Source organism: Papaver somniferum, chromosome 5 (genome assembly GCF_003573695.1).
Source record: "Papaver somniferum cultivar HN1 chromosome 5, ASM357369v1, whole genome shotgun sequence".
Taxonomy (NCBI): Eukaryota; Viridiplantae; Streptophyta; class Magnoliopsida; order Ranunculales; family Papaveraceae; genus Papaver; species Papaver somniferum.
The window spans coordinates 189,554,399-189,576,369 of NC_039362.1; the positions used below are offsets into that span (position 1 = coordinate 189,554,399).

The 21,971-nt window shown below is 36.2% G+C and overlaps 1 pseudogene; it reads right to left on the bottom strand.

Annotated features, from left to right (window-relative positions):
• Positions 1–324: 324 nt before the first annotated feature.
• LOC113280357 lies at positions 325–21,737 on the bottom strand (annotated as a pseudogene).
• Between the last annotated feature and the right edge of the window lie 234 nt (positions 21,738–21,971).

Here is a 21,971-nt window from a genome sequence, read left to right on the forward strand (position 1 = left end):
ATCCTCATCGTTCTGTAGATCAGCAAAACATACCTCAAACACTTTGTGCTTAAGCCCTTCTGAAGCAATCAACAAAAATTAAATGCATAAGCAAAGATATCCAACAATGCACTTAGATTCAGAAATGCAAAATCAATTGATGCAAAAAATAATTTTGTTGTTCATTTTAGCATGTGTAACTAGGACTTACTCATGGATATGGGTAGTGTAACCAACAATTACATATACATATGGCATGCAAATTTGAAATATCTTTGTACATATAAAGCAAAAACACTAAATATTTAACTTATAATGCAACAACGTAAATGATTATATAATGATTTATTGAATCAGCTTAGTAGCATTCCAGGTTATGAACAATCCCATGATGAACAAAATTAGGTTGTGTCTGAATGCAGTGTTGGTATCATCAGGCAAACCTAGCAGCATAAAACTTATCTGAGATAAAATGATCATGCCTACATTCGGAAAACGGACGGAGAGTACATCCCCCATCTTTCCTCCGAGAAGTGCCCCAATAGAACTAGCAACTGTAAACATACCCATGAGAAGTGATGTTTATTTGTGAGTGAAGCCAATAAGTTCCAACCACATTGGTGCGAACGACAAAGCTGACCATGGAAATGATCCACCAACTCCCTGTGCTACAATAATCTGGAAGGAAGGGGTTTTCATTATCGATTTTGTTGGTTGAAACAATTCCTTGAACTCTAACAATAATGATTTTGCAAAACTTGAACCATTTGTACTACTTTTATCTACAAACCGAGGGTCTTTGGCAAACAATCCCAATAAAATTCCAACGGTAACACTAATAATTGCAACAAAATGGAAGGAAATTCTCCAACCAGCAATACCCATGAATGATGTGGAAGTTAGAAGAACTGACAACAGACCACCGAGAATTGTCCCTATATTTCCTGTTACCTGAAGCCACCAAAAAGCTACACCGCGATTATGGTCATAAGTTGAGTCAGCCACAAGGGACTGAATAGCTGGTATAACTATAGCAAGTCCAATCCCATTCAAACCACGTGAAACAGCCACCTGAAACATCAAACATCAAGCAACTTGAATCAAAAAACACTAAAATGCAAAAAGGATGTCTTTACCTGAGTAAATCATACAGTTCTTAAGTTTCAGTATTTTTAAGTGGATCGAAATGATAATTAGTTCATCTATCTAATACCTTTTGGAAAAATTTGCGAAGCCATTCTAGTTGTACATACAATTCGATCTCAAAGATTCACTAGTGAATCTTTGTTCGCACAGATGACGAAATTTAGACATGTTCCAAAACTCCAAGTACCTTATACTAATCTATAGAGGAATACCAACCGAGTTGTTTAACCTTAAAGGCCTTGCCCAGGGAGTACGCTCCGCTAGTTGGTCAGAAGCAATGAGTACACTCCGCTAGTTGAACATTCAGTGTGATTCCAAAATAAGTGGTGCCGTTATTAATGAATCTCATTTTCCAAACGAGTTAGGCTAACATTTTGATATGAACAACAATGATTTCCTAGTCAGATAATTTTTTCCCAATATTTGCTACTGTAATGTTAATTTGACATTACCAAGAGTTCAAACAAGAATCTACCAGCAAATGAAATCTCCTATTCTTAAAGACAGTTACCTTCAAACGCCTGCAAATGTGCTGCTTTCTTCTAGAAAATTTCTCATAAACTGACTGGAACTTGGCAAACTCATCCTTGAGAGAGTTCTCACACTGCAATTCAAACAAACCATTTAATCCACCAGAACCAGCATACTCATAATCTTTACTCATAATCTAACTGTCTGTAAACCCAAAATATTAACAAATTTGTTATGTGTTTATACCTCTTTAGAGCTATTTGAAAGTGCCTTCACAAAAGTCTGCATGTAATTAAAAACATCATAAAACAATTTACAAGAGAGTGACGAAACCAAATACACAATCAAGTCTAAAAGAACATCAAATTGTTCAAGCTCTCACCGTTCTTTCTCGAGTTTTGATTTGGCATCACTTAGTATTGTCTTGACTTCAGAAGACACACTGATTCAGAAAATAAGTTCAAACCATGAAATTCCACCACAATTTGTTCAATAGAAATCAGATATTTGCGAATTAACATTAAAAACTTAAGAGGAAATTATAACACATCAAATCCCTAAATTCATCAAATAAAATCAAACCCGAAATCGTCTTTTTCCTTTATCGCAGTTTTCATATCTGAAAATAATTCAAACAAAAAGAGATATTACCTAGCAATCGTTTGTTCACTCTTCTTCTTATATCTTTATGAGCTTTTCAGTGATACCTTGAATATCACTGAAAAATATCAAAAAAATAAAATTCAGAAAACAAAATATTATTCAATAGATCTTTCATAAACAGATCCGAGAATTGAAATTACAGAAAGAGATAAAGATTACAACCTAGAAAGATTAAGATCTAAATCAAATTTCTCGGTACTTAAAGCTTCAGTTGTTGTCTTTCCCCTTCGTTTTCCACTACTTCCTTTAATAACTTCTGTCATTGAAATTTCTCGAAATCGACCTCTTCACTGGAACCTTAGCTTTTTGCTCTCTCCCTCATTTTCAAAATCGAACAACTTAAATGTATCAAATGAAGCACAAAAGAAGATAAACTTATCTTTATACTCAGATTCAAATTGAATTTGTGCCGGAGTTTTAGAGATTTGAAGTTCGTCCTCTGATTCGAACTTGTAGATTGATGATCAGTTCTTAAACCTGTTTGAATCAAATCGATTAAATCTATAAATCGATTACTTTCGTTCTTCTGTAATACGTAAACGTCCTCAGCGAAGATCGATGGAGCGAGAATCTTTTTTTTTGTTCTCTGCAATTGTTTTCTTCGGTTTGATAAAAGAACCCTAATTTTCTTCAGAGCAAAGACGAGAGAGAAGCGAGAGAAAGTGAAAATGAAAATGAATCTGGAAATGAACCTATAGCCTATTTCATTTGGTATATATAGTAAAGGGTATTTTTGGTATTACGAATTTCCCCCAATCCCTAAACTTTATTAGCAAGCCCTGAAATCTAAAATTCTGGGCCTAGAAATATCAAAAAGTGAAAGTATGGAGTTGATAGGGGAGGATCCATTTAGTGGGGTTTCTATATATTGAACCCATATAGTAGGGGGTTCTAGTATTTTTCACTTTTTTTTATTTGTTTAGTGAAGATTTTATTAGGGGAATTTAATGAAGATTTTATTTGTTTTTTCAAGCGTCTGAAGAATTGTTTAGTTAACAATGACGCTGATAGTGGTTTAGGTAGTTTTATTTTTCATATACTGAGCGTTGTTATTTAGAAAGGGGTTGGTGCTCAGCTTGTTGCTCGGCTGCCAACCAAAGGTTCTGTAATTTGATCCTAAAATTGTTAGGTGAATTAACAACTGGTTTGATTCTTCTATTTATCTTATAGATCTACATACATAGATAGATACGTTACAGCCAAATAATTCTGGCCAAATTGGGGTTTATCCGTTTTTAAGTGGATATTTTTTAAGGGTTGGGGGTGTCCTAATGGGTGAAGTTACAAAATTACCATTTTCTATTATAATTAAACCTAATTCATTTTCTCATTTTATTTTCATTTCATATTCTCCTCTACCATACCGGCCAAAACTGACCCCCCATTCATCAAAACCGATTGAAAACTCGTCGATTACTCCGTTGTAATCGTCGATTCAAAAATTCCATCGTCGATTAATCTTCAAACATGCAGTCGAAGCCTACTCATATGAAACATTCCAATAGAAAACCTAATCGAGACGACACCGGAATTGGAAACTTTGTTGATAGACACATTTTTGCGTCTACGTTGTCCTTAATTTCATGTACTCGATTTTTGTACTTATTATGGTATTTTATGTGTTTTTAGGTATTTTTGGAAATAAACATTCTTGGAAAAATCGGCTCGAAAAATGGTCTAAAGCACCGGAAGGAACGTGTTATTCAGACTCTCACTTGTGGATAAGGGGCGCCCAAATGATAAGGGGTACCCAAAGGATATTGGCACCCAAGCAGCTGATCAGAGACACCCCTCATGGAATATGCTATTCGCACCCCAGGACCAGATAGGGGGCACCCATCTTCTTCTTCATAGGAAAGATATTTGGCGGGAAAAGAAATCTCAATTGTGTGAGATTCTTACCATGATTATCTTCTTACCATGATAGTAAGATTTTGTACGTGTCTTGAATGGAAGGAAATCGTACACTTTTGGATATTTTCGAAAACAGGGAAGGAATTATTCACGGAATTAATTGAAGATATTCTCTTCATTATTTGGCTCAATTAAATGAGAAGATTCAGATATACCATACAACTCAGAAGACGTGTGAAAATGGAGAGGAAATATTACCGTGAAATACTTTCATTAACTTCAAAGATCTTTTGGAGTAATTGAGATGATTGTCGACCTAAGATTGGCTTCACAGTATAAATAAGGATGTCTTGGGTATCAGCGAGGGGTTGCAGAGTTTGGGGATCGTTTAGAGCAAACCCGGTTTAATCTTTATTTTCTCTCATTTCATCACTTGTAAACACTTTTGAGCAATGAAAAATTATTCTGAGTGTGTTTCCAATATGCGGAGCTAAACCCAATCCTTGGGGCTATGGAGGAATCCGTTGTTTCGGTAAAAGTGATATATTTTTATTAATTAATTACAACAACTCTATTATGATTTTTTTGCATTGAACTAAAAATTGTTTATATGATTTTGATTAGTTAGGTGTATTTTCTCTTGATAGAATATGCTTGCTTTAGGGTTTTGATATTCTACGCTTGGATTAACATCTATTCTTTTGGAAATCTACATGTCCAGGAAATACTATTAGAATCAATATGAATGTTGAGTTGCATAATTATTATTTTATTAAATCACTAATATCAACCAATGGTGGAATCCTAGCCCCATTCTCTCCATAATTTTCACGACATCTTTTTAATTTTGCTATTTTTATTTATAAAAATTAAGTCTAAAAATCCGTTTTCACAAGTCTCAACGAACCTTTTTACTACAATAACTTGAAAACACATCAAATTTTTGGCGCCGCCGATGCGGACTTGTCTTTCGGCTGGAGTTTTTAGATTTTTATTTTTATTTGTTCTTCTTTACGTTTTTGGGTTTTTGTCTTTTTCTTTCATATTTTGGAATTTGGAGCGAAAGAAAATTTTGCCAAAGATTTTGGTGAATACTTAAAGACTAGAGTAAAAGGCAAAGCGAAAGGAGCGAAAGAAGGAGATTTTTTTTTATATAAAAAAAAGAGAGAGAAAAAAAAGACATTTTTATTTTTGTAGATTTTTATTTTTTTAGACTTTCTTTTTCTTTTGCACTTTATATTTTTGGACTTTGGACTTTAAATTTTGGGACATTATTTTTAAACCCTACGGAAGGGTAGTTTAAATATAAACTGTTTGCAGAAAAGGACGGTGATTACGATATCACCTCGGCCCCTCGGGTTCGTACATGACGTAGGAGTCGTGGCCCGAATCGACTACAAAGGTTCATCCCCCGTATGGTACAGGAGGTAAGTTTGTCGAAACACTCGCGAATCCCCTGTCAGCGAGTTACTGTCTTCCTTCGTATCTATATATGTTGAGGACTTGAAAACGGCTGCTTTAATTTCCTAGTAAAGGGCAAGGGCTGGCCATACAAGATAAGGGTTCGGATTTCATCACCGTTCTCTTCTTGCCCTCCTTAGGAAAACGACACCAAACGCGAACCTAAGCCTAAAATTTTGACTAGAACGAGATCGATAGGGTAACGAGCTTAACAGGAAAGTCATTCGAAAAATATTGGTTACTCTTTTAAGCATACTTCGAAGTTCTTGACGGTTTCTGTAAGTTGAATGCGTGACTGCGCCGCCTTGTAATACCGGTGAGGCCTTGGGTATCAAAGCTCCACCGAGTTTCCCTCGCCTCTATTCAACTTACTTTAACTCGGATTGATTCCAAAGGGGTTTTCTTAAATTGTAACGAATTCCCGTTCGAAGGATTAGAAGATGGTCTAGAAACAATCTAAGTGGAGCCATCATGCTTTTTGTTTGCTAGAAATCAGTAGGTTTGCTGTGGTGGAGTCAACCTTGTTTGTGTTTGCACAGAACATCTCTTCCTTTTTAGGACTTTTCTTTTTGATTTTGTTTTTCTAGTGTATGCCCGAAGTTTTTAAACGGGCTTGGAAAAGAAACACTCTAAGTCGTTTGATTAGTGAAAAACCTAGTAGTTCTTCTTGTGAAGACGGGGAGCTCGAAGACTCTTCTTTTGAGAGCCCCATTTTTGGAAACTTCATTTTTGAGAATATGTCTCTTTGCGAGGAAAGTACCCCTAGTACTCCTAGTCCTTTGGTAGTGCCAGAAATGGAAACTTTGAAAGCTTTTCTAAACCCAACTAGGACCTCTCGTCCGTCTTGTATCAAGTTAGCTGAAACCGAGGCAAATTATGAACTGAAACCTGGGACTTTACAGATGCTGCCAATGTTTTTATGGAAGGAGAATGAGAACACCTATTTTTATGTTAGGGAATTTGAGGAAGTTTGTAGTACTCTTGAAAATTAAAAACCTAAGTGATGATGCGTTGAAACTTAGGTTATTCCTCTTTTCCTTAAAAGATAAAGCCAAATCTTCGATGTATAGTTTGGACTCTGAGTCAATTGAAACCTATGACCAACTTACTTCTTCCTTTATATATAAGTTTTTCCCAAGGCATAAAACATCGTCTATTAGGACACAAATATGTACTTTTTCCCAACAAGAGGGAGAATCTTTATATAGGTACTTATAAAGGTTCAATGACTTGATATCTCAATGTCCTCACCATGGTTTGGAGAAGTTTAGGTTAGTTCAGATCCTCTAAGAGGGTTTAGATTATTCAACAACAACCATGGTTGAGTCATTATGCACAGGTGGGTTTGAGAATAAAACTGTTGATGAAGCGATGACATTTTTGAATGAAATCGCCAATAAGACCCAACAATGGGAAAATATTAGGGAACCCCGGAAAACAATTCTTCTAAGTAGAGGAAATGTTAATAGGGTAGAAGGATCTTATGAGTCAGATGCCAAAATAGCAGCTATAGCCAAAAAGTGAGAAGCCTTAGAATTAGGTCATTCTAGTGGTAGTAGTGGAAGAAATGAGCCTTTTTGGGAAGGCCATGATGTTGAAGAGCAATCCAATGCTATTTATAACAACACTAGGTTTGATAACCAATAGAAGTTTGACCCATATTCAGAAACCTATAACCCTGGATGGAGAAACCATCCAAACCTTTCTTGGTCCAAGGGCCAGAATCAAGGTCGGTCTAGTAATGCTCAGGTTCCCCCAGGTTTTGGCTATACTAGGAATCCTTCGGCTCTGGCACAGTTTCAGAACCCTTCGGATAAGAATATTATGAGTTTAGAAGAGTCTCTTGCTTTGTTAACTCGTAACACTGTGCAGTTTCAGCAATATGTTGCTCAAGGTTTAGAAGAAAATAATAGAATAGGTCAGGCTAAATCTCAGGATATTTCCGAGTTGAAAACCCAGGTTAGTCAGATAAATGAGACATTGAGAGAAAAAGGAAAGTTTCCTAGTCAACCACAACCCAACCCTAGGGGAGTCTATCAAATATCTTTAGCTGGTGAGAAATCATCAAACCATGTGAACTCTATAACAACCCTTAGGAGTGGTAAAAAGGTAGACAATAAGGTAGCCATGCCTAGTAAACATACTGTAGTTCCACCTTCTACTTCTCAAGAGGATCCCGTAGACGAGGAAACTGAAACAGTCTCTAAGGATTCCCAAGAAATTCCTGATAGGTCTACCTTTGTGCCTAGAGCCCCATATCCACATTTGTTAGCCCCAACAAAGAAGGAGTTGACTTTCAATGAGATAATGGAAACATTTACGCAAGTGAACATTAACATTCCGCTATTAGAAGCAATTAGGCAGATGCCTGCTTATGCCAAGTTCCTTAAAGATCTTTGTACAAGAAAGCGTAAGATTAATGTCCATAAGAAAGTTTTTTTAGCTGGTCAGGTAAGTTCCATTCTTCTGAACCAAACACCCCCTAAGTATAAGGATCCTGGATGCCCCACCATATGTTGTGCGATTGGTAATCACATGGTCGATAAAGCTTTACTTGACTTAGGAGCTAGTGTTAACTTACTCCCGTATCATGTTTACACCCAGCTAGGTCTTGGTAAGTTGAAACCGACTAAAATGACACTACAATTAGCTGATAAGTCTGTCAAAGTCCCTCGTGGTGTCATAGAGGATGCTATGATTGAGGTTGATAAGTTTATTTATCTTGTGGATTTCGTTGTTCTAGAAATCCAGCTTGTTCAGGACCCAAGTCGTCAAATCCTAGTGATTTTAGGTCGCTCATTTTTAGCCACAGCTAACGCTGTCATCAACTGTAGGACTGGGATTATGAACATATCCTTTGGTAATATGACCACTGAACTAAATGTCTTTAATGTTACTAGACAACCTTCTGAGAATGATGATTTAGAAGAAGTGAATATGATTATCACTTTAGTTTAGGATTTGGTTCAGGATAATTGGCTTGACACTTTACTGGTAGATTCTTTAGATGATTTTGAGGAAACCATTCTCTTAGATCAGATATGTGATCAATCTTTAGAAGAATCTCTTGAGCATTTTAAAGATTCTATGGACCCAGAAATTCAGGCAATAGTTTTAGGTTTTTCTGAGAATAATGATGACCCTAAGTTTAGGGGTAGAGAACTAGAAGAATCTCTTGAGTATTTTAAGGACACTGAAGATCCGGAAATTCAAAAAATAGTTAGAGGTTTGTCTGTGAACCCTAATTTTGGGGGTAGTGATGGTTCTTGTGATTGTATGGTATCCCTAATTAGAGTCCCTAACTTGGGACTCGAGCCTTGTAGATCTGAGATATTACTTGAGTCTTTTCAGACTCCGCAACCCGATCCTCCTTATACTGTCCAGGAGGTAACCCAGGTATTAGAGACCCTTTTTTCGGATGAATCTATTTATCGAGACACACATATGAAGTTCAATTACGCACCGCAGATAAACCCAGTTGTCTTGACATAAACCTTAGATGAGGACGTTCTCTTTCTTTTCATTTTTCTGAATCAGTGCAGTTATCTCATACTGGTGTCAAATCTATTTGGTCTTATGGACCCACAATTGTTTCGACTATTGATATATGACTTTGGAAGGTGACAATCCTTTTTGAGGTATTTGATGTCTAGCTAAAGACTTTAAATTTAGCATTTCCTGGGAGGTACTCATGCTTACGGTAATATCCTTCCTTATTTCTTTTTCCATCCATCAAGTGGTAACCGTTTCTTATTGTTCATGCTTTTAATTTCATCTTTAAAACATTGAGGACAATGTTAGATTTAAGTTTGGGGGTGGGAAAGAAACTTTTTGTTAGCTCTTAGCTGCAACAAATAAACTCCAGAGCCTAGAAATTTATGCTTATTAAGGTTGGCACTAACCAATCTAAGTGGATGAGAACATCTTGGTTGTAGGAGTTGAGGAACCAATCTGATTAGATGGAAACATCTAAAGAGTCTATTCATAAAAGTACAGAGCTCAGGAGAATTAAAAAAAAACATGGTAGTTTCGCCATATCTCGTTGAATCCTAATCCTTCTGTTTTTATTTTTTAAGTGATTTGGTGGGGCACACGATTCAAGTTGTTACCTTTGCTAGGGTGGAATAGAGTGATTGAGATACCACAAAAAAATGAAAAAAATGAAGAAAAAAAAGAAAAAAGAGAGACCAGACCATTAGACCAACCTAAATAAATTCAATAAATTCGACCACTGGTGCCCTTGTATATGCCAGTTGTGTTGACCTATAGTTAGGTTTATCGATCACTAGTGCCCTTGTATATGCCAGTTGTGTTGACCTAGAGTTAGGTTATCGACCACTGGTCCCCTTGTATATGCTAGATGTGTTGATATTAGTCAGACCGGTATCTCATTCCATTAGGATAGGTTCACCTTGGCAGAGGCCTTCAGACAGATATGGGAAACACCGTTCACTTTTAACCATCTCTTTATCCATCTTCTTAATCTTTCCATGTGATTGGTTGACTCCGGTTATGATGTACAGAAACTATCTGAGTAGAGCTCTGTCACTTATATATGAATTTTAGTATGCTGAGTGCAAACTCGTGTACATCAATTGGAATTTCGCATCAGGGTACTTCCTCCTATAGTCAATGATTGTATGCCAACCAAGGAGATTCTTTAGTGCCTTCCAAGGTTCTGCGTAAATAGCTAGGCTCTGGAGTAAAGGTTTTGTGGGTACACCTATGGTAAACCCTCCGGAGACAACACTCCGCCACTAGGGCCACCTAGCGGTTTAACGACTTGCTGCATGTGCTAAGTGTAGTCATTTTTATTTCTATATTTGCTCGAGGACTAGCAAATAATAAGTTTGGGGGTATTTGATAGACACATTTTTGTGTCTACGTTGTCCTTAATTTCATGTATACTCGATTTTTTGTACTTATTATGGTATTTTATGTATTTTTAGGTATTTTTGGAAATAAACATTCTTGGAAAAATCGGCTCGAAAAGTGGTCTAAAGCACCGGAAGGAACGTGTTATTCAGACTCTCACTTGTGGATAAGGGGCGCCCAAATGATAAGGGGTACCCAAAGGATATTTGCACCCAAGCAGCTGATTAGAGACACCCCTCATGGCATCTGCTATTCGCACCCCAGGACCGGATAGGGGGCACCCATCTTCTTCTTCACGGGAAAGATATTTGGCGGGAAAAGAAATCTCAAATGTGTGAGATTCTGGTCATGATATTATGGAGATATTTGTGTCTTTAAGACATGATTATCTTCTTACCATGATAGTAAGATTTTGTACATGTCTTGAATGGAAGGAAATCGTATACTTTTGGATATTAAAACAGGGAAGGAATTATTCATGGAATTAATTGAAGATATTCTCTTCATTATTTGGCTCAATTAAATGAGAATATTTGGATATACCATACAACTCAGAATACGTGTGAAAATGGAGAGGAAATATTCTCGTGAAATACTTTCATTAACTGCAAAGATCTTTTGGAGTAATTGAGATGATTGTCGACCTAAGATTGGCTTCACAGTATAAATAAGAGTGTCTTGGGTATGAGTGAGGGGATGGAGAGTTTGGGGATCGTTTAGAGCAAACCCGGTTTAATCATTATTTTCTCCCATTTCATCACTTGTAAACACTTTTGAGCAATGAAAAATTATTCTGAGTGTGTTTCCAATATGCGGAGCTAAACCCAATCCTTGGGGCTATGGAGAAAGCCGTTGTTTTGGTAAAAGTGATATATTTTATTAATTAATTACAACAACTCTATTATGATTTTTGCATTGAACTAAAAATTGTTTATATGATTTTGATTAGTTAGGTGTATTTTCTTTTGATAGAATAAGCTTGCTTTAGGGTTTTGATATTCTATGCTTGGATTAACATCTATTCTTTTGGAAATCTACATGTCTAGGCAATACTATTAGAATCAATCTGAATGTTGAGTTGCATAATTATTGTTTTATTAAATCACTAATATCAACTAATGGTGGAATCTTATCCCCATTCTCTCCATAATTTTCACAACATCTTTTTAATTTAGTTTGCTATTTTTATTTATAAAAATTAATTCTAAAAATCCGCTTTCACAAGTCTCAGCGAACCTTTTTACTATAACAACTTGAAAACACATAATTTGTTCAATACAAACGGAAGAAAAAAAATGCTAAAGAAGAAGAAATCACTTTCACCGCTGAAACCAAAGAAATGGCGCGACTGAGAAAGTAAGGTCCTGCTTAAACTCACTCTAGTATACTTTAATTTTATGTTTGCATGTCAAATTAGGTCAAAAAAATCGAACTTGTGAATCTACAGTTACTTAGCCGGCAGGGTTCCTGATGCACGACCATGCCGAGTTTTCATATCTAGGAGTATTCGTTATCTACCTAGGTTGAATATCATGCCGGATTTTCATATCTGGAAGTTCCATTTACAGAGTCGTCATGGTATTCAACCTTAAAAGCTTGCGGACTATACATTGTGTTATTAGTCGTTCGGTCTTGAAATCCGTAACCTGCCGACAAATGTAGTTTAAATTCCTATGTTTCCTGAGTCCCATATAGTTATAAGCCGGCATGTTTTTATAATACAAACCTGCCGATTATTTATTAGTCGGAATTATATAGATTATAGACCTTGCCGACTAATGTAGTTTAAATTCCTGTGTTTCCTGAGTCCCATATAGTTATAAGCCGGCATGTTTTTAGAATACAACCCTGCCGAATATTTATTAGTTGGTATTGTATAGATTATAGACCTTGCCGACTAATTGCTGACCAAAACCCAGTTTCTCTGTGTACCATTTTGTTATCCGCCGTTACAACCTTGACGACTAGTTGAAAAATATTTTCATTGTTCTTGTTTAGGATGAAAAATGTCAAGCAAGGAAAGAAGAAACTTATTACTTCTCCTTCAAAACCTCCTCGCGTCGGTGAAAAACTCTTGACTGCAACACATTGAGGGGTATTCGTGAGCCGGGAATGCTCAAGATCCGTGAACGAAATGATTCTCAATCACCACCGGAACCAAGTGATTCAGATGAAACTCTGGATGAAGACGAATTAATCCCATCTGGTAGAAGAGGTAATGATGATGATGATGTTGAAGGACCTCCGGCTGCTGGAGGAGACAACGATGAATGATGATCAAGACAATCCACCTGTTGGAGGAGGTAATGATGATGGTAATAAAAATAATGGAGATAAAGATAATGATGGACAAGATGAAATTGTTGAAGAGGAAGAGGATATATAAGAGGAAGAAAAAGGCAATAGTCAAGCAACAGGTGTTGGGGAACAACAAACTCAAGCTGCAACTGCAACCAGAAAGAAGAAAAGGGTTATCAATAAACCTATTGATTCCCACATGCCTCCCCTTCACTTGAAGAAGCAACAGAAAGATGGTGAGCCTCCACTAGGGGTACCATAAGATGGTGGACATGTTCTTTTTGGATACAAAGAGTCATGGGCATATGAAATCTATTATACTATCGTAAGTAATCTCAATCCAACTTTGTTTTTATTTAAGTGTATATATCTCAAATTTGCTTCAAGTGTTTGTATTCCTTTTAATTTTTTGTTTTTGGTATTTAGGATCATAAAAATTCCATTCGTATTTTGAGGCGTCAAGCTTCAAAAAATATGATGAAGAAATGTCCACTTAACAAGGAATGTGACGAGGTGAAAGAGATTGTCAAGAACTATGGGCTGTGGCCTGCGGTGAAGAGTTCATTTGTTGAGTATGACAATGTTACCATATCTGAATTCTGTGAGAGGTTCTACGGAGAGACTGAAACAATGTTTTTCCGTTAGGTGAGATGGAGGTAACTCCCAATGATGCTCATCAAATTCTAGGCCTCGAGGTTGATAGAAATGAAAAAGCGGGGGTATAACAACCACACCCAATAATGCGTTCCGCAATCTGTATGGACAAACTCCAATATAATTCTGAGAGCACCAACTTATAAGAGAGATCAATCAAGAGATATATCAAAGAGATTTATCTCTATTTCTCAATCCAATTAGCAAACCAAACAGATAGAAATCCGTGAGCCTGATTGAAGAGAAAGAACTTGGACGGTACCAAAGGTCAATGCCCAAGTGTCAATCAAGTTATATACAACAAACACGGTCGGATTTATCAACTGATTCAACTATGCACAACCTGTGATATTTCAATTACATACAAAATTTAATACGGAAAAGAAATACCACAGACACCGGAAATTTTGTTAACGAGGAAACCGCAAATACAGAAAAACCACGGGACCTAGTCCAGATTGAACACCACATTGTATTAATCCGCTATAAACACTAGCCCACTACAAGTTAACTTCAGACTGGATTGTAGTTGAGCCCTAACCAAGTCTCACACCGATTAAGGTACAATCACGTTCCTTACGCCTCTAGAACCACGCCAGATTATGTGCACTTGATTCCCTTAGATGATCTCACCCACAACTAAGAGTTGCTACGACCCAAAGTCGAAGACTTATAAACAAACCTGTCTCACATAGATAAGTCTATTCTGATAGATAAAAACATTTCCCACAGAAGTACCTATAAAGTTTTGTTACTTCTTATGATAAATCAAGGTGAACATGAACCAATTGATAATCCGGTCTTATACTCACGAAGATCAGCCTAGAAATATCCTCACAATAACTTAACTATATAGTGGTAGAAGAAATTATCGCAAGAATCACAAAGTCTGAGACGAAGAACTTTGTGACTACTTTTTATATCTTATCTATTAGAGATAAATCTAGAACAAATCTTAGAGAAGATAGTACTCAAAATGATAGAACAAGTAAGATCAAAATACGCAACGACAGAGAAAATAGTTGGATCTGGCTTCACGAATCGCAAATGAAGTTTTCAAGTCGTTAACTTAATAGGGTTTTGGAAAAACCTAGGTTAAAGGAGAATCGACTCTAGTTTGCAACTTGGACACATGAAAATGTCGGGATTAGGATTTCCAGTTGCTAGAGTTCTCCCTTATATAGTCTTTCAAATCAGGGTTTGCTTACAATCAAAGCTAAGATAGCTTAGTTACAAAGCATTCAATATTCACTGTTAGATGAACTCCTGATTTAAGATTCAAGCTAAGTCTGTTTTAAAATAAAGCAATCAATCTCCACCGTTACATGGTCTTAGCTTGTTACACACAAATGAAATATACCTTCGTTTAGATATGGGTAACTGTACCTAAACGTGTATATTGAGTTGGCTCAATAACAGTTAACCGAAGTTAGCCATATGAACACTTTTGTCTTAACCATATTCATCTAACACTTCTAGATCAAAGATGATGATCAATCAATCATGAATGATAATCAAATGAATATAATTGTGTTTCAAATAGAGTTGTTTAATTTTTCACTATCTCATAGAAATATATATGAACAAATTGAAACAAAATCGGATTGATTCGTAATTTTACAAAGTACTTACACAAGAATCAATTCATGAACATTAAGCCACGGTTTGCAAAGATTGCATTCCTTAATTCATAAACGTTTAGTTGATGAGTATGAAAATCATACTTAACCGATTTTAGAACTTAAACCACTCTGTTCGCAAACCAGGTATGCATACAACAGCTCCGGACCTTGGTCTTGTCCAGCCGTTCGCAAACCACGTATGCAAACAGCTATCCCAAACCTAACTCAGGTGAAACCATTCGTATACTAGGTACGCAAACAAGGTTGCCGGACCTTTACAGGTAAATCATTCGCATACTATGTACGAAAACAAGGTTCCCGGATTTGAATCATAACAATACAGTTCGCATACTAGGTATGCATACCGTGTTGTATCTAGACATGGTTAATTGCACTAAACTCCCATTTTCAATCATTGAAACATCCTTAGAAGACGACAATAGTTGTATCACACCAACTATTATCTCCAAGTAATTTTCAAGTGATCTAATGATCAATACAAAACTCTCCAAGTTGACATCAAATGATTATCTCACACAAATCATGTAAGATGTTTCAAGGCAATTTTCACATGATCATCTTTCGACTTAATATTTAGTTTTCAACAAATAAATTTGTCTCCAACTAAACTCTTCAAGAATAATGATGAATTTTGTTAAAGAAAAAAGCTTCCAACACATATTTCGAGAAATAGATAAGCGAGATAAACTCAACTCGAAATATCAAATGTGTATATATAGCTATACGACTTAGTATCATTAGAAGATAGAAGAAAATAGACTTCTAAGTGATAGATAAGTTTTAGTCTCCTCATACCTTTTGTTGATGAAGTTCCTCCAAGATCTCATCAGTAGTTCTTCGTCTTCAATCGATGAATGCCATGAACTCCAAAGCTCAACTACACATTATATCCTAATCCGAGACATAACTATAAGTAGACTAGAAATAAAGACTATAATTTTGATCAACTAAACTTGACAAACAAGCTTGAGATAAAAACTCTTGCGAGTTCGACCGAGCAGTGCTATAACAGGAAAAGCTATCCAAGATGTCTACGGTGATGACATCAATGCAACTGCGTCATCTTATTTGCTATACGTCCAGGCTGAAAAAGAGGGGGTCTAACAACCTCACCCAATATTTCGCTTAGCAATCTTTATGGACTAACTCTAATATACTTTCAAGAGAATCAACTAAAAAGTCAGACTCAATCTTAAGAAAAAATATATCAAAGAGTTTATATCTCAATTTCTCGATTCAATCCGCAATCAAACAAATAGGAATTTGCGAGCCTGATTAAATACAAGAGAAATAACTTGAATAGTACCAAAGGCCAATGTTCAAGATCAATCAATTTCAATCAACAAGCAAAGGTTGGATTTACCAATTGATCGATTCAACGCACTACCTGTGATTTTTCAATTATATAACAAAATATAATGCGGAAAAGAAATAACACAGACACCAGAAGTTTTGTTAACGAGGAAACCGCAAATGCAGAAAAACCCCGAGACATAGACCAGATTTGAAAACTACACTGTATTAAGCCGCGACAGACACTAGCCTACTACAAGTTAACTTCGGTCTGGAATGTAGTTGAGCCCTAATCATTCTCACACTGATCAAGGTACAATCGCGTTCCTTACGCATCAAGAACCACGCCGCACGCCGCATTCTGCGCACTTGATTCCCTTAGCTGATCTCACCCACAACTAAGAGTTGCTATGACCCAAAGTCAAAGACTTGATAAACAAATATGTATCACACAGTAAAGTCTATTGAATACATAAATATGTCTCCCACAGATAAACCTAAGAGTTTTGTTCCGTCTTTTGATAAATCAAGGTGAACATGAACCAATTGATATACCATACATATATTCCCGAAGAACAGCCTAGGAATATCAATCACCTCACAATAATCTTAATTGATTAACGAAACAAGATATTGTGGAATCACAAACGATGATATGAAGGTGTTTATGACTATTTTTCAATCTTTCCTATCAGAGATATAAATATCAAGACAATCTTACGATTTTACTCAATCACGATAGAAAACAGTAAGATCAGATCATGCAACTACAGAGAAAATAGTTGGGTCTGGCTTCACAACCCCAATGAAGTATTTAAGTCGTTAACCTACAGGGTTTCGTGAAAAACATAGGGTTAAAGGAGAATCGACTCTAGCTTATGCAACTAGTATCACACATGAGGTGTGGGGATTAGGTTTCCCAGTTGCTAGAGTTCTCCTTTATATAGTCTTCAAATCAGGGGTTTGCAATCTAAGTTACCTTGGTAACAAAACATACAATATTCACCTTTAGATGAAAACCTGATTAGATTCAAGCTAATATCTTTCAACTGTTAGATCGAACTTAGCTTGTTATACACAAATGAAATATAACTTCATTTAGGTTTGAGTAACCGTACCTAAACGTGTACACTTAGTCTGTTCAATAATAGTTGACCAATGGTTAGCCATATGAGCACTTTCATATCAACCTTATTCGTTTTCACCATAACTAGTTTAAATGACTCAAATTAAACTAGTTAGAGAGTTGTTCAATTGCTTAGATCTCATAGAAGTATAAAAGACACAATTGAAGCAAAATCGATTTTGATTTGCTCGAATAAATTCATGAACACCATAGCCACGATTTATAAAAGATTGCATTCCTTATTATATAAATATTTTAGTTCATGAACAAACCGATTTTAGAAAGTAACCTACTTAAGTATGCAAACGGGTACGCATAGCTAAGTATCCGGACCGAGTTTGGTTACGCCAGTACGGGTACGCATACCAATTCACATTCCAAACTCCAGCAGAAATTTACGAAACCCAAACTTCCGCCAGTAAGCGTACGGGTACGCATACTTAGATTCTGGACTTCCAACAACCAACAAGTATGCGTACGGGTACGCATACTTAGATTCTCGGTTTGGATTTATACACAAATGTGAATACACACTATGCTTATACCCAAACATGGTTACTTGTTCTAAACTCTCATTTTAATCATTGAAACTTTCTTAGAGGATGGCAATAGTTGTTATCCACGAACTATTAACATCAAAGCGATTATCAAGTTATTGAAATAATCAACATGACATTCGTCAAGAGTAAAGATGAACTTGGTTAAATAGAAAGCTTACCAACACATATTTCGACAAATAAATGAGTTAAGCTCAGCTCGAAATAGCAAATGTGTATAATTGAAGTTTATATAGAAATACGACTTTTGTCTCAAAATAGGAGATAAAATATATAGACTTTTGAGTGATGGGTAAGTTCAAATCTCCACATACCTTTTGTTGATGAAGTTCCACAAGTTCCCTTGAGTAGTTCTTCGTCTTCATTCGATGAACGTCGTGGAGTCTAAAGATCAACTACAGTTACTATCATAATCCGAGACTTAGGTATAAGTTGACTAGAAATCAAGACTTATAGTTTTGGCAACTAAACTTGACAAACAATCTTGGGATAGAAACGCTTGCGAGTTCGACCGAGCAGTGCTCTAACAATCTCCCCATTTGTCAATTTAGTGACAAAACTATCAATATATATGGAATTTAAAATAAATAAACTGTGTAGATTCTCATCCAAATGCTTGATCTCCTTGGTTCTTCAACATTACTCGAAATATTCGTCACTTCCAAGTACTCCAATGATTCCAAATGTGTTCAACTCTGCATCATTGTTGTTGAAGATCCGTAGTTATAACAATGAGAAAAAAGTAGCTCTCAATCATTGTTATACAGTGTCATAGTATTATTACACTACATCAAAGTTCAATTGTATCACAACTTTGACAACAATACTATGGTGATATGTATCACTCCACCTTAGTCAATACTTCTTCTCACATGAAAACCACTCCTCCTTACATAATGATACGTAAACCATCAATATTTGTTGTGTGAACTATACATTAATTCTCCCTCTTTTTGTCAAAAAAATTGGAAAAGGTATGAAAATTAGTGGGATCCTAATGAAATTTCCATAGAGACACTTCATGACCAAAATAGAAGCACATATCAACTTGTTTAGATGAAATCATATAGCCGAAACTAAATGCATTCATCAAGGAGTTTATAAAGATACAAGATAACCCCTATAATATTCCACATCCGCACTCCCCATAAAGATTTGGAAATTAAGCACAAGTTCAATTAAAAACTCCCCCCGTAAAATGTCATTCCAAAAGGAACAACAAGAGCGACCTTACTTTTACAAGAAAAGAAGGATTTCTTTGGATATTAACAAATCTCATGAAACATGAATTTTGTATCCAAAATACTCAATTAAATTAACCACAAGATAACTCATGATTAATTTAATTGGAAATGCTCACATAAGAAACTTAAGGAGCCACACAATATTTACCCAAAGATGTGGATCAGGGAAAGACCAATACTGCAGAATAATCAAAGATTCATTCTACACTATTTGCACAACGACATATAATAGATTTAATCTTTGTAAACAAAATTTTATCCTATCTTACATCAACATTTGCATAATGACATAATAGGCTTAACTTTTGTTTGTCAAAAATTCATTTAATCTTTTATCAATATTTGCATAAAGACATATGAAAGACTTAACTTTTGAAAGTGTATGGGACAACCATAGTTCACGGACGCAAATACACATATCCCATAACAAGTTTCAATATATAAAACCATAAAGATTAATACTGCAAAAATCATCTTTCAAATAAACTTTAGAATTTAAATAGATAAATCTAAAAACATTGCAAGATGAAAATCGTTGGAAATAGCTATGTGTACTCACAATTTTTTTTTATTCCAGATCCTAGTTATCCTTCTTAAAACACAAGAATAAATTCTCATAAGAAGTTTCCTAGACATTAAGACCTTTGAAAAATTCTTTATCATCCCTGAATTCCTTGTCGTCAACAGCCATTGGAACATAAGGTTCATGAAGATATGAGTTAATATCAACAAACCTTCTTGACTGATGCTGAAAAAGGGCCTTCTGAATTTCAAGATTCCTAAACACAAAAGCCTTTATTTGCCGTACTTTCTTTCTTCATTCCTTCAATTCTTCAAAAACACCAGAGAATTTCTGAAGATTTGAAGGGACAACTCTTGGTTTTCTCACATTCCTCCTTTACCTTTTCATATTTGAGTGTAAAGCAGAAATGTCTTTTTCCTTCATGATTGATGGCTTAACAATCATATTAACATCTTTTCCATCAGAAGTCATGATGTTTGGAGTCTCCATAGCCATATGGATTTGTGAAGAGAATTCACAGAATAAGCTCAACAAGCAAACTTGTGATTAAAGAGTTTCTTAGAGAAGGAAAAAATAATGTAGGGTTACAGAACCTTTATACACTAAAAGGATTCATGTACGACAACTCATACCCTAAAGAAGGCAGAATTATCTATAATACCCCTCATTTTATTGATACAACAGAAAAATCTTTTCAAAATCGATTAGATAAGAAAAGATGGAAGAATTCAAAAACAGTTCAAAAGCAAAAGAAAACACACATTTTTTCTTTTTCTTTTTAAAGCCTGTGAAGTGCCAACTCTTGTCTCTTTTGAACCAGGCACATGAGACAAGACACTTTACCAACACAACTACGTTGTGCTGGGGTGAACAGTGATCTGTCAACCATACTTTTCTTGAATGGAATTCCTATTTCTCTGTTTCACAGACTGTTCAGACCCCATTGAGAAAAACGAAGGGGGGAGTAGGCGCGTTTAACATACATCCCGCCCTCCCAATTCCCTTTAAAAAAGGGGGGAGGGGAGAGGGAGAGAGAGGGTCAATACGCTTTATCACAAGTTCCTACCCAGCGTCCTTGTTAAAAGGGGGATGGAATAGGAATATCCTTAATTAAACCCTCACAAAAAGAGGGAGAGAAGGAAGGCAGACGGAGTGAAATATACTATATAGAATAAATACCCGAGTGCCAAGGAAAGCTAAAAAAAAATTAATTAATTAAACCAACGACAACAAATCGTCTGTCACTCCTTCATTATATGATAGTAACACGCGACAATGAGCAATATCTGCATCTATGGACTGCACCATTAATAGCGCGTCTTCACGCTGATCAATAGGAGTAGCCAATTTAGCGAGCTCCTTTATTTCGCTGGGTACCTTTGATTTACGAGAAGCGGCTAACATTTCCCCTCGATCATGATAAATCGTGTGCATCATGTCCACATGCACCACTCGCGAAGCCAATAAAATATCTATCTCCCCCCTCAGAAGGAGCAAAAGCCTCAATTCACCAGGAATATCAAAGGAGCGAACAAGCTAGGAAACTGCTGCAAGGGTTAAAGTACACCCGTGTAAGTGAGGGAAAGCCCGCTCAGAGATATACAAACGACATTCAGCTATGGCTTGATCTATACTCACCATCATAATAACAGACTCTTCAAAGAGCTGATTGGCAGCTTGGCGGATCTTAACTGTCTCGTCTAATGCGCGGAGGATTTGGACATATACGCGTCCCTTCACCCGAACCCTTTCATTCATCTGGAACGTATTGTATTGATTAGAAAATTGGGCCCGCTTGGCATCCCTGTCAATCTTCCTCCGCGCCTTGAGCGCTTCAACCTCCGCTTTTACCAAAAAAAGCCTCGCGAGTTCCTCCTCCTTGTATCGAAGGTCAACCAGTGAGGGTATCGATGCCAACGAAAGAACGTAACCATGAAGAACATATGCCATTTAGAACAAAAGAAAGAAGCAGACAAGTTGGAGCTTAAAGAAGCCAATGTTGCATATTTATAAAGAATCATGAATGATTATAATGACCACAAAAACCATAGCTGACACGTGGACAACATCGAAAGGGGGTTGTATCTCGAGAAACCACGTCTTGGGAAAATTGAATGCCTTCACAATTTCAAACCCCAAAATTCTAGAGAAATACTAAAATGGGGGGGGGGGGGAGAAGCAACA